General features: G+C 37.0%; 1 pseudogene; it reads right to left on the bottom strand.

Annotated features, from left to right (window-relative positions):
- Positions 1-244: 244 nt before the first annotated feature.
- Positions 245-1142, bottom strand: LOC145990944 (uncharacterized; annotated as a pseudogene).
- Positions 1143-13001: the final 11859 nt, after the last annotated feature.

Raw genomic sequence — 13001 nt, 5'->3', positions numbered from 1 at the left:
CTAGTGCAGAAAATTATAAATTTGAAAATATTGTCTGAGAACGTTGTACTCTTTTGTTAGAAAATTTAATAGTGGATAAATCGCAGAAATCTCAGCAAGAATATTCATTTGACGAATGTGCTAGGCTTCAAAATGTTTCCAAAGATAATTTATAATAATAATAATTTTATTAAACTCAAAACTGTATACGAATCTAACAAGGAGAAGCGGGACAAAAAGAAACATGTTTCATTAATGTTTATTGATTTATTTCAATATGAGAAACTTGCTTGTTTAAATAAAAATATTAAGGAAGAAGATTTTTTTTGATATTTTGGAAATTTAAAATATTGTACATTGCACAAATACGACACATTTTTCTTAAAAAAAATTGTACACGTCCAATTTAAGAAAGAGCATACTGATTTCTAAGTCTAAATTTCGTTCATTATAGACACAAACTCTTTTAAATTAACAAGACCGTCACGATCCTTATCTGCTTCTTCAATCATTTCCATTAGTTCCTCGTCTGTTAACTTTTCCCCCAACTCTTTGGATACCTTCCTCAGGTTTTCGAAAGAAATTCCTCCCACGCGATCGAGATCCATCATTCGAAATGACCTCATCATATCTTCCTTGCTGTCTTCCAGGGACATCTTTTCCGTGATGAAATCCAGAAAGTCCTCGTACGACAACGTTCCTGTCCCATCTTTGTCAGCTTCGTCGATTATCTTCTTTAGGTCATCCTTCTGAGGCTCGAATCCAAATGCTCGCAACACAATCTTCAATTCCTTCTTTTCTATTTTTCCAACACCTTCGTCGTCAAACAGATCAAATGCTTTTTTCACGTCCGCTTTTTGCTCTTTCGTTAATTCAAATTTGGGACCACGTGACCTTCTCCTAGCTTTGGAAGTCGATGCCCTGGGTTGTACTTTTGCCATGTCCAAATGCAATGCTGCTGACAAATTATAGTAAAAACTTGTGCAACTTCGTGTGACAATATACTGATGCTTATTAGTCCACTAAGCACTGGAAATAAAACTGATCACAACTTACACTCTTCGCATAGAACAAATGCTGATCCAATGTTCTTCGCAAGTTACAAATGAGCTAATTAAACGCAATACATTTGTAAATAAAATAAAATCCATCATCATCATCAACAAATTTTATGGGACTTACAGCTTTACATCTGGCTGTTTACGCCCAGCATAGATTTTAAGTATATTAGATACATTTTTATATAAATTTTATACACAAGGTCCAAATACACTCTTAAATACATTTTATTATATAACCACATTCACTCATTAATTTCTCAAAAAAATATATTACAATTTTATATCAGCTTGTCTTTAAGAAGCAAGTATATCCAATTCGAATATCTGGTGCGTACAACAATGAAGTCAATTTTTTTTGGAAATGGCATTTTAATTTTTAATAATGTTTTGTATAAAGTATTTCGTTTCTCTGAGTGAATTTGGCATTCCAAAATAACATAATGAGGATCACCCTTGAAATTACCAAAGTCACAATTTGGAGATTTTGAAATGTGTATTTTAAATAAATGATGATTGGGGATTCCATGGTGACGTGTGCGGCTTTTTTACGAAAAATCTGAAAGTAATTTGTTTCTAATTCATATATTTGTGAATAAAATGACTTGATTCTTTTTTCTAAATTATTTTGGAGTGAGGACGATATACTGACCATGGAATATTCCAGCTGTTCTTCGTAGAACGTGGTTGTTGGGTGAAAATCAGTGTGTGACGCCTTTGTGCCGTGACAAAACGTCTTGGAGTCATTGACAACAAGGGGAGGGAAAATGGGCTCGTGGGCAAAAGTAGTTAAAGGTAAACTATTCGAAATCGGGTTGGGATGGGTATGGGAAGAAGAGCACGTAGACCAAGGAACACTTGAACTCGTTAAACAGCGACTAGAAGATATAGATCGGCAAGAAATAATGATGGAAACTGCAACTAAAATACCATTAGACCTCCCGTCAAGGGACATTCGGGAATGGGGACAAACAAATTATATGAAGAAAGTAAGAAAGGAAGCAAGAGAGGGATTAGTATGGCTGAGACTGGGGGGCGGGTGGAGACACAGTGCGGTGAAAAGAGAGGGAGGTACATATGAATGTATAATATGTAAGGGGAATTTATGAGACGGATCATCTGTTTGCATGCCCGGGAACGCGCGCCCTGCAGGACAAATGGCTGGAGGGTGTGGGAAAAAGAAGATCACTCAAATTAGTTGTGGAACAGAGTGCAGCAAGTGTTGATAAGTTGGAGAAAGTGGGAGTGTTTTTGGTGAAAGTGAAGGAAAAGAGATGTGAGGCGAGGAAGAAGGAAGAAAAACTGGAAGAAGAACGAGTGGAGTGAATGAGCTGTTAGGGGAGGGGAATGAATGTGTACATAGGGGACAAACTAAAAGACAGCATATAAGATAAACTAAATGCAATATATATATATATATATATATATATATATATATATATATATATATACATATTTGTGTGTGTGTGTGTGTGTGTGTGTGTGTGTGTGTGTGTGTGTGTGTGTGTATTGTAGAAAAAATCCAAATGTTATGTAGTGCGTACAGCTTATGGCTCGCACATGAAAGAATAAATCTAAATCTAGTTCTTAAATCATTGACAATCAAACTCTGTGAAGTGTCTGTTGGTATGTTGTCCATATTTCTGTCAAATGTACCAGACAAGTGCAGTTTCAATTCCATTCAGGTTTGGTTTTAATACACTTTCTTCTTTTCTTGTGATATAATTCTGTTTTCTTGACGTGCGTGACGCAATTTTTGTGTCGTGTATGACTTTCAAACGTTGACGACTCTGATTAGGCAGAATAATCGAAATACAGCATGTTCAACACAAAATGTTTTATTGACAAACTAGAAAACATAACAGAAGTGCTTGCCGACCTTCGTGGTGGAGTGGTTAGCACAGCGTGCTACGATGTCAGGGATCCCGGGTTCGAATCTAGGCCTGGGAATGGGTGTTCTTTGTGGGTGTCCCTTCATCAATTTTATCATATCACCACTCATCCTCATCGTCGCAATTAGCTAAAAGTCGCAGGAAAGCAAAGTAAAATATATCAATAAATTAATGAAGTACCAACTGATACGTTTAACAAAATAATCTTGATGTGAAAATCTTATAATTAAACGTAACACTTTCTCAATGTTTGTTTACTTAAATTTCATTGGATTTAAACTGGCCACGCGAACTTGCAACAGCAGGAGGAGACATCTTTTTTACAATGTTAGTGACCGTGTACGCATTTTCTACCTCACCAGCTGGCAGTGGCGTGCGGTGACATTTAAACTAGGGTACGCAACATGGGCCAACCGAAATGAATTATGGGGGCCAGAACCCCCCCCCCCCCCGGCCATCATGTTATTCAGAAAATAACTTTTTTCTACAATTTTATAATGGGAAATTTCTCATCCTTGTATCAATATCCAAATGTAACGAGGTAAAATATATGTATGATATTTTATATTCGCAAATTAATTCTGATGTAGGTACGTAGAGCCCAACAATTCAACTCTGATTATTTTCTTCATGCAGTGCGATGAACATTGAACGGGAAGGAAATGGCACAATCATTTTCCGTCCTTTCAAATTTCATGTAATAAATTAGATAAATCTCAGTATCCTCTACTATTACACAACACCTTTCGCAGAGGAAACCAACGAATAAGACCAACAATAAAGTTTCACTGTTTTTCTACTCAGTCAATCACTCTGTAGAGATATTTTTTCTTCTTGTCAAAAATCAAAATGCCTAATATACTGCTTACCATCCTTCACAAGTCCTGCCTGAAACAATTCTACCAAATCAGGAACAGACCTTCCATTTCGGATTGTTTACACTTTTTTCGTAAATTCCGAAAATCCCTTCTCCAGTATGTCATCAATAACTCCCGGTCCCCTTATTTTATCACTTCACGGCACCGACAAACAATAGAGATCCTGTAATGTAAATAATATGAACGAAACACTCGCTGCAAATTTCACACAACAGAAGAAAGCAAAAGTCAACCTCGCACGGTACGTTGTGTCCGGTCCCGCTATGCCCGAAAACCACGCGTTCTTGTGGACGAATGAATCGGAGTTGCCAGTCGACAAAGTATTTTGTAGAAGGGAGATAATTAAGGACAAGTAGAAAATAATTACGTCAGCATACATCCCAGAACACTTCAAAAGCTAAACTACCGTACATCAATTTGCAATGTCTTGCAGGAGGGAGGGGGGCTCATTCGAATCCCATTGTAAGCATTGTGTTTTATTATGTTTTTCTTTTATCATTCATTCATATCGCCCGGTCAACAATCAACACCCATGGTATGGAACTCAAAGGAAATGTTGATCCCGAAAGGAGATAAACAGATACTTTCATACTCTGAGAATTGTGCGAAACTTGCAAATTGTTCACATATTTTCCCCTCGACACAGTGGCAGTCCATTCTGGTCCTCACCTCCCTATACGAAAAAAAAACAACAACTTGCTAGCGTAACTTTAACCTCACATAAATATTTCATATGTGATAGTTTACGCTTATATTAAATATGATCTTCCACCACTACATATTCTTGCCCTCCTGTCTGATTCCTGCATCACTTTTTATAATGTATTTTTATTGCAACCCAACAGTGATCTATCTACGCGTGGCTGCTAAATACTAGTAAGCTAAGTATTCCAGAAAAAAATATGTTGACTACTGTCAACACTGCATACGCTGTCAAAATCTTGGGTACCCTCGATGCTTAGAACCGGGAAAGAAGTGAGAGAGAGGGAAGCGCGGGCAGACCCAAACACGTGGCCGGGGCTGATATGAGCCAATGGGGTTACCTTCCGAATTTCTAGGGTACCAAGCAGAAGAAACAGCGTCTTTCTGCGGAAATCGGCAGGGACGCGGATCGGGTGGTTGCCGAAGTCTCAATCGGGATCATTCGGGACTGCCTTCAGGAAGGCAGCAGCGTGTTCGTGCGGAAATCGAAATTTCTTGCAGTGGAACTGCTTTCGGAGCGATAATTGTTGAATTTTCATGTTCGGGGAAGACGAAAAAATGTTTATTTTTTCTTACTGTGTTGTGGGTACGCAGTGCGTACCTTGCGTATCCTGAATGCACGCCGCTGCCAGCTGGTCACTTCCAATAGTTTCCAAATGGAATCATGGTAGATACCAATATCTCTTGCAGATCAGTGTCGATAGCTGTCACTTCACCTGGGTAAACACTGTCTTACTCTCAAATTAAATACCAGTCGCCCACCTGAATATTGTTGGGTAGAAAATTTTGTGGGTTATTCTTGTTCTGATGAAACTCAAGAGCTGAATAAAAGAGGTGTACAATTTCATCTGATGAGCTTGAAACAACATATTTTTTTTTGAATTTCCGGATAAATTGGCACACTATCTTTCCATGGATATACAATAGACACGAAGTGGTCTATCTCCGACTGAGAAACATGCATGATAACTTTTTTATCATGATGTTTCTAGCTGCACATGCAAAGTCTACAGAAGCCTGAGCGATAAAATCAGTATTTTTGCTCATGAATGCCTGTCTCAGCAGAGATTTTACTCTTCCAACGATCCCGTCTACTACTCCTTTTCCATGGGATGTATCAGAATATTTGGAGATAAATTACCTCTAAAACTTATTTTTAAACTCTGAGGAAGGATCATCGCTTCATATTGTATTTCATTTCTGGATTGCATTGTCTACATTTGGACTTTCACATAGGAAAATAACTAGAAATCTACATGAACTGGAAACAAAGGCCAATTTACAGTGAAGATATTCAACCATGATGGATAGTACACTTTCCAGCCCCACCCCTTTTCACCGTACTGTAAATCTGTAACTTAACTAGATATGGATGAAAGAAACTGTAGGCCTATGTAAGCTAAAAACTTAATTAACTACATACACTACCAGTGTTAGTATAGTCAATTCTATTGTAGTAAATCATAGCAGTAGGATTCCTACATCATAGTGCGTAATAGTTAATGGAATTGTAAGAACTATGTTGCTCTGTACTGATGTGCCTGATAATTTCTCAAGTCACACACATCACATGTGTCACACACGTCACATTGACGTGTGTGACACAGTTGTTTCCAATACTTCCAGGAACGGGAAGGAATTATTTGTGATGTTAAAAGTTAGCCTTTAGGTGTCTACTTTATTCTCAGAATAATGTTGCTTCTAGCTCCCCCAGTTTTTTGTCCATATCAAAAAGTAAGAATTTTGTGACGTGTGAGACAATACATCAGTATGCAACTGAGAAGCCTGTGACTAGACTATAGAAGTGCCAAATAGAAATATTTCTTTATCATCTGGGAAGATCCTGCTATTGAGTTCTACATTATTTTAATCAGTTTACCAGAATTTTTTGGTAGCTGGCAAACCAATCATAAAATCAAATAAAATGCATCATTTTGAAAAAAAAAATAATAGCGTTGAAGAATCTATTTTTTAAATATCTATATGAAAATTAACAAACAAAACAAATTCATACTTAAAAAATGCAGGTCTACTATTATGAAATTTCAATGTTTTGATATCTTGATAGAGAAATTTTACTTTTGGCTGTATGGATTCATTGACTGCGGAATCGCCCTGATTTGTTCTCGCATGACCGCTTCTTAAGTATATTTATTAACACAATTGCATTTCTTGATCCTTTACGATTATAAAACCAAAAAACTCCATTCAATTTTCTTATCCAAAGTGAAGTATATAAAAGCAAGTTCATAAGTGGTAGTGAACAATTTTTGGTTTACCAAATAACATCAAGACTTACAAGCAAATGCTTGACTTTAAATTGAATTCAGAGTAATAGCATAGCAAACCAGGGCCTCCACGATGGCGTAGTGGTAACGTCGTCGCCTTGTAATCAAGGGGTCCCGGGTTCGATACCCGGTGGAGGCACATAGTGGTTCGGATCCCACTTTAAACTGTAGGTCGAGTTCCGATTAGCCTATCTGTGCATAAAATGGACTTAAAACAACAATTCTATCAATCATAGCAAACCACCTTTGGTGACTAAGTGGTCGAGTCCTACCATGTGATTGGAAGTTCCTTTGTTGATGATCCTTCATCAGTTTCATCTGATCATCATCATCCTCATCGGCGTGATAGCAAAAAGTGGCTCAAAGAAATAATAGCCAAAAGGAGCACTATTTGTCCTTCACTTTCATATCTCTCTAGTTTAATCACGACGATGAGATGAATGGTTGTAATAAGAACAAATAAGTAAATCATGCGTAATTTTTCGATGGAATACAGATTATCATGAGTTGTACGTGCATAAAACAGGCGTTTGGATTCTATGTGTCCGTCCTTCTCTTTTCTACAAATGAAAAGTATTTTTAAACTCAACAGCAAGACATGAAAGAAAATGATTCAACTAAAAAGATTAATCTCTGTAAGATACCTGACTGCACCAAACAACTTTATCTAACACAACCTATATTCCAGAGAGCTACATTGTTTAAATATTTACTTTCTGCTATTGCGAGCTTATTGACACAAGCAAAAGAAACCCTCACTATCTAAAGATTGCACAAGAGAAACTCGAAAACATCCACGAATCGTTGTTTTCAGCTTGTACTACCTTTAATTTTCTCTGCAAATAAATAATATAAGATTTTTTTACCCCACGCAGGGATATAAAATAAAACATTATTATTAACTTTTATTGCATTTTTAGTTATTAAATTTTACATCGTTTTTGTACATCCGTCGAAATGTATGCAACGTCAATCCCAAAGGAACAATCATGCCCTGTCTGGTTTCTGCCAGAATGTCTGCAATTATATAGGGTGATCCGTTTGAGATGTCAGATAAGTAACCATTATATACGAAAGGTGTACGTATCTCTGTCCAGTTTATTGTCATGTAAGCAGAAATATGTAAGTTTCGAGTGAGTGGAGGTTTACAGACTTCAGCAGGCTTTTGTAGCTGGCATGATAGACAAATATGGTGGTCACGCCCCAACAGCGTGCACAGTGTGTCTTATGATATGCGAATTTTCGAGTGTTACATGCAGGCTAGCGCCACTACGCGGATGAAGTCTGCGAACATACACTCACTCCAAATTTACATCCTTTCTGCTTTTATTACAACAAACTGCTCAGAGATACGTACGTACATTAACCTAACGGTTTACGAACGGTCATGAACGTCCACAGGATTTTTTTCATGGTAATGCCAGCAAGGCAATTTTTTTTTCAGGGGGGCAAAGGATGCATATTTTCCCCCATAATAGTGATGCCCCTCAAAAACACTATTTCAGTCTGAAATTATCATGTTTCTTCAATGAATTTATAACAATTAACTTATATTACTGTGACTGAAATGAAATTATGTGTGAAATATATAATATTTAGGTGGACATTCATTTTCCGGTGGGAGGGGTCCGTGGCCCCCCTTGCCCCTCCTTCCGGACGTCCATGCGAACGGTATACGAACGCGTGGTATTTTTCTGGTTAAGTATTTTGTAGGATTTCTACAGAAGTTAGATTTTCACATTGTTAATGTTCTAAAATACAGAAATAATTTATCATTCTTCAGTTTCTCTAATTTCCCACTAAATAGAAAACACACTTTCCAACATATTTCCAGATAGGAATTTAACAAAATAGAACATTATTCTCACCCTGTCCAGTTGTCTGTGGCTTCAAGTTGACTAATAGTGTAAAGAATATACTTTGTATTAGTTTTTGTTATGAGTCCGTTTTATGAACAGATAGGCTAATCAGGACTGGGCTTACAGTTTAAGGTGGGAGCCGAACCATTAGTATGTACCTCTACCGGGTATCGATCCCGGGACCCCTTGATCACAAGGCGACGACGGTACCACTACGTTATGATAGTGTTACTCATAGTACGTTCGTACAGTGTCTTAGAGAAATGCCCTGCCATAGTTAAATTTATCTGTGAGAATGAAATGGAAACATTATACAACATGAACACTAACAAGGTAGAATACGTCAATCTCGTTGATTAATATGAAGATAGAACTACTTAATTTTTGATGCTATTGAGGATTTGGGGAAACGAGAGCTTTCGTTCGGCCCTCCTTTCTATGCTACAGAATCAAAAACACATGAACCCAATAAATATTGTAGTAGTAGAAAACATTCCCTCAAAATTATGTGATCCATCGTCTGTCACATGGTAGCAATTCATGGTTCAAATTAAAGGATCAATTGAAATTTATTGATGGAGCCTAATGTGGCTAAAAGTGACGTCATTATACCGTCCAATGAAATTGATTTGACTAGATTTTGTCAAACCGTGTTATGAAATAATATGAGAATGGCTATTTTTAAGAACAGAAATGCGACTTTCCCATAAACTAATTTTATGCTTTCTTTTAACTGCATTCCTGCTCCTTCATCTCTATTTCCACAAAGAGATGTGGAGAATGATGTATACAAGTCGACAAACAAGTATAAGAAATTTAAAGAAATCGCGATATAGTGAAGTTTGGATCGTGGATTTGATTCACAAATACATGAAGAACACAACAGTAAAACCCATTAAAAGTGCAAACAAAATGGCATTGCGTAGCATGAGGTTGACTCGAGTAGCTGATGAACATTTTGCGGCAGTTGATAAATCTACAAGTGAGTCGACGTTGTCCAATACCAGTTCTCTAAATGACATTTCCTCAGACGTCTCTTCAGCTAAGAATTCTTCACGCAGCTAGGTGGAAATTCGTTCTAGTCAAGATCCATTTAAAAATGACACAGAAGAGAAGAGAATTGTGAAAGTGAAATATTGTAGTAATCAAAAACCTAAGCATTGTTGTCTCTAGATACAAACATATTTTGTTCTTTCATTATAGAATCAAGCATCAATCTTAAGATATATCGAATCAAGTACTGTAAAGTACCATTAAGTTGGGGAAGTAGGGTAACAAAATGTAGGCTGAATAATAATCAGTGAGTAGATGTCCGTTACTGAGAGTCGTAACCTTAAGCGATTTTCTTTCTTTATACAATTATATCCAATATATTTGGGAAACCCTTGGGGGGGGGGGGTAAAGGCGGTCAGGGGCGTGATGCTGATCACATCTCCCCCACTCACGACCGGATAAAGAAAGTGTGGGTCGTTATCCCCACGCCCCCTATACGCCTTCATGGCGAGGTGCAAAGCACAGGAGAGCACTTTACCTTTTTTATATTTATTTATTTAAAAGTTGATCATGCCATAAATAATAGCCTGGAACAATAGTAACAGAATTAGGCTTTGTTTCCATGTTACAAGAACACTAAACCCGCTGACGAAGGCAGTTTTATTAACATACAAAAACATTTCACAGTAATGTAATTGAAATTGTTTCGTAGTCTGAAATACAGGGTCTTTTTCAGACTATTCCAATTACGTTACTTGTAAAGTGTTTTTTACGTTAAGAAAACTGCCTTGATCAGCGGATTTAGAGGTTTTTGCCAATGTCGGAATTCGATGGATGCTAACAGTTGGGCTGAAAAGTTCGTAGGCTAACATAGTAAAAAATATTTTTTTTGACAAAATTCGATTTTATTATTCAATATAGTTGCCTTCGAGGGCGATACAACGATTATAGCTGTCATACAATTTTTCGATGCCATTTTTATAGTACGATTTCTCTTTAGCCTCAAAATAGGCCTCAGTTTCGGCGATTACCTCTTCATCAGTGCTAAATTTCTTTCCAGCGAGCATTCTTTTAAGGTCTGCAAACAGGAAAAAGTCACTGGGGGCCAGATCTGGAGAATATGGTGGATGGGGAAGCAATTCGTAGTCTAATTCATATAATTTTGCCATCGTTTTCATTGATTTGTGACACGGTGCATTGTCGATTGTGAGCACGCGCGGCATCCATTTTGCACACAGCTTTCGCATGTTCAAATATTCATGCACAATATGTCCAACACGTTCCTTTGATATTTTTAAAGTCTCAGCTATCTCGATCAACTTCACTTTACGATCATTTAAAATTATTTTGTGGACTTTTTTGATGTTTTCGTCGGTAACAGCCTCTTTGGGGCGTCCACTGCGTGCATCGTCTTCGATGCTCATTTCGCCTCGTTTAAATTTAGCAAACCACTTCTCAACGGTTGATTTTCCTGGTGCAGAGTCCGAATAATGTTTATCAAGCCAAGCCTTGGCTTCAACAGTATTTTTTTTCGCCAAAAAGCAATGTTTTATTAACACACGAAATTCTTTTTTATCCATTTTTTCACAATAACAAAAGCTGCTTCACTCACAATGCTATATCTCACGAACTAATTATCCGGCAGCTGTGAAATTTATACACGTATCTTTTGAAGGTTAGTACTAAGTAAAAATCACATGGATTTAATTCTAGTAATGCCATCTATGAGTCAGCCTACGAACTTTTCAGCCCAACTGTTACATCTAGCGTAGTTGTAATGGACACATTTAAAAATATATTTTAAGGTAAACCAGGGTATTAAGGACCACGGGGCATTAAGGGCCGTGTGCTAGAATTTCGTAAAAAGCGCAAAGAAATGTGAAGCGGCAGGCGCACCATCCGTGTGCACGGCCTGTGATCCTTTTTTGTTTGTGTAAATAGTACTCTGCACACAAATTGCGTGTAAACTGCGTAGTTAGACCGGGAAACGGAACCAGCCAAAAGGCAGACGCGCGAAAACACCATAAAGAACTGCTGAGCGGCTGTATGAAGTTAAAAGCGCATCCTCGAACGTCTACTGCACTAACAGCTGCAGAAGAATCACGATTAGAGGAGTGCTTCATTCTATTTCCTCAGTGGGGTTTTGGAATGAACAAACAAGACTTGTGTGACGTAGTTCAAGATTATTGTGTTTCGAAAAAGAAGTACGTACCATTCAAAAGCGGAGCGGTCCTTGATACCCGATTGGCTGGTCCTTATTACCCAGCATACAACCTACCTTTCAATTCATTGTTGTTTTTGCCTTTGCATTATATTCCTACTCGTTTGTGTTGTCATTAATGTACACTAGAAAATATACATTCCAGAATGCATCCTGTTTGTGTTTTCTTGAACAGCTCCTGATGAATTTATTCAATGAAATAGCAATTTGGTGGTCCTTAATAACCCGGTTTACCTTAAATCACTGCACAGAAAACCAAGGGACTCATATCCCCATTTCGAGAATCCTTGGCTTGTTACTGTGAGCAGAGTTAAGTTCTGAAATGTCACAGAGAAGCAACCACGAATTTTTGTCTGGGGGGGGGGTCAAGTGCCAGGATAAACCTACCAATAATAATAATAATAATAATAATAATGGTCATTATTATTATTATTATTATTAGTAGTAGTAGTAGTAGTGGTGGTGGTAGTATCAAAGACGTTATTATCCTCGTAAATTACGCATAAAGGGGGGTAGAAGTCTGAGCTAAAGCATTTGGTTGGAACAAACGATGTGAAATATTTTTTTTCAAAACGCTCAGTTTCACATTTACTAATAATGGAAAACAAGCACACAAACTGTATTTTTGAATTGCAGAAAATGAATGATATATGCATTCCGAATATTTTTTTTTTTACATATAACACGTATTACTTTTATGTGCAACATATGTTTTAGACATATGTAACATGGAGCTACGTAAAATAAGAAATACACATGCAACATGCTAACACTACATTGTGTACATATTCAAAGTTCCTTTAATACATACATACATACATATATATATATGTATGTATATATATGTATATATATATATACAACTTATATTATTTGAATACATTATATTATCAATTCATCCACCTCATAATAAACCAATAACAAAAATTATTTAAATTGTCTCTCAAATGTGTCCGCTTCTTTCCTCAAAAGAATTCAAGACAAAATGAATTAAGAGAAGTCCTACTTCTCTCTCTCTGTAATTTACTATGCATTACAGAAAATAATGACATTGCGAGCGAAGCGAGCCACAAAACTTTTAGATCTATTTTTTTGCAAACTAAAAACAATATTGATTTAACAGGACGCAAA

Source organism: Lepisma saccharinum, chromosome 1 (genome assembly GCF_977018435.1).
Source record: "Lepisma saccharinum chromosome 1, izLepSacc3.1, whole genome shotgun sequence".
NCBI classification, from domain to species: domain Eukaryota; kingdom Metazoa; phylum Arthropoda; class Insecta; order Zygentoma; family Lepismatidae; genus Lepisma; species Lepisma saccharinum.
The sequence above is the reverse complement of the archived record's forward strand: the minus strand, read 5'-3'. Positions and strand labels throughout refer to the sequence as shown.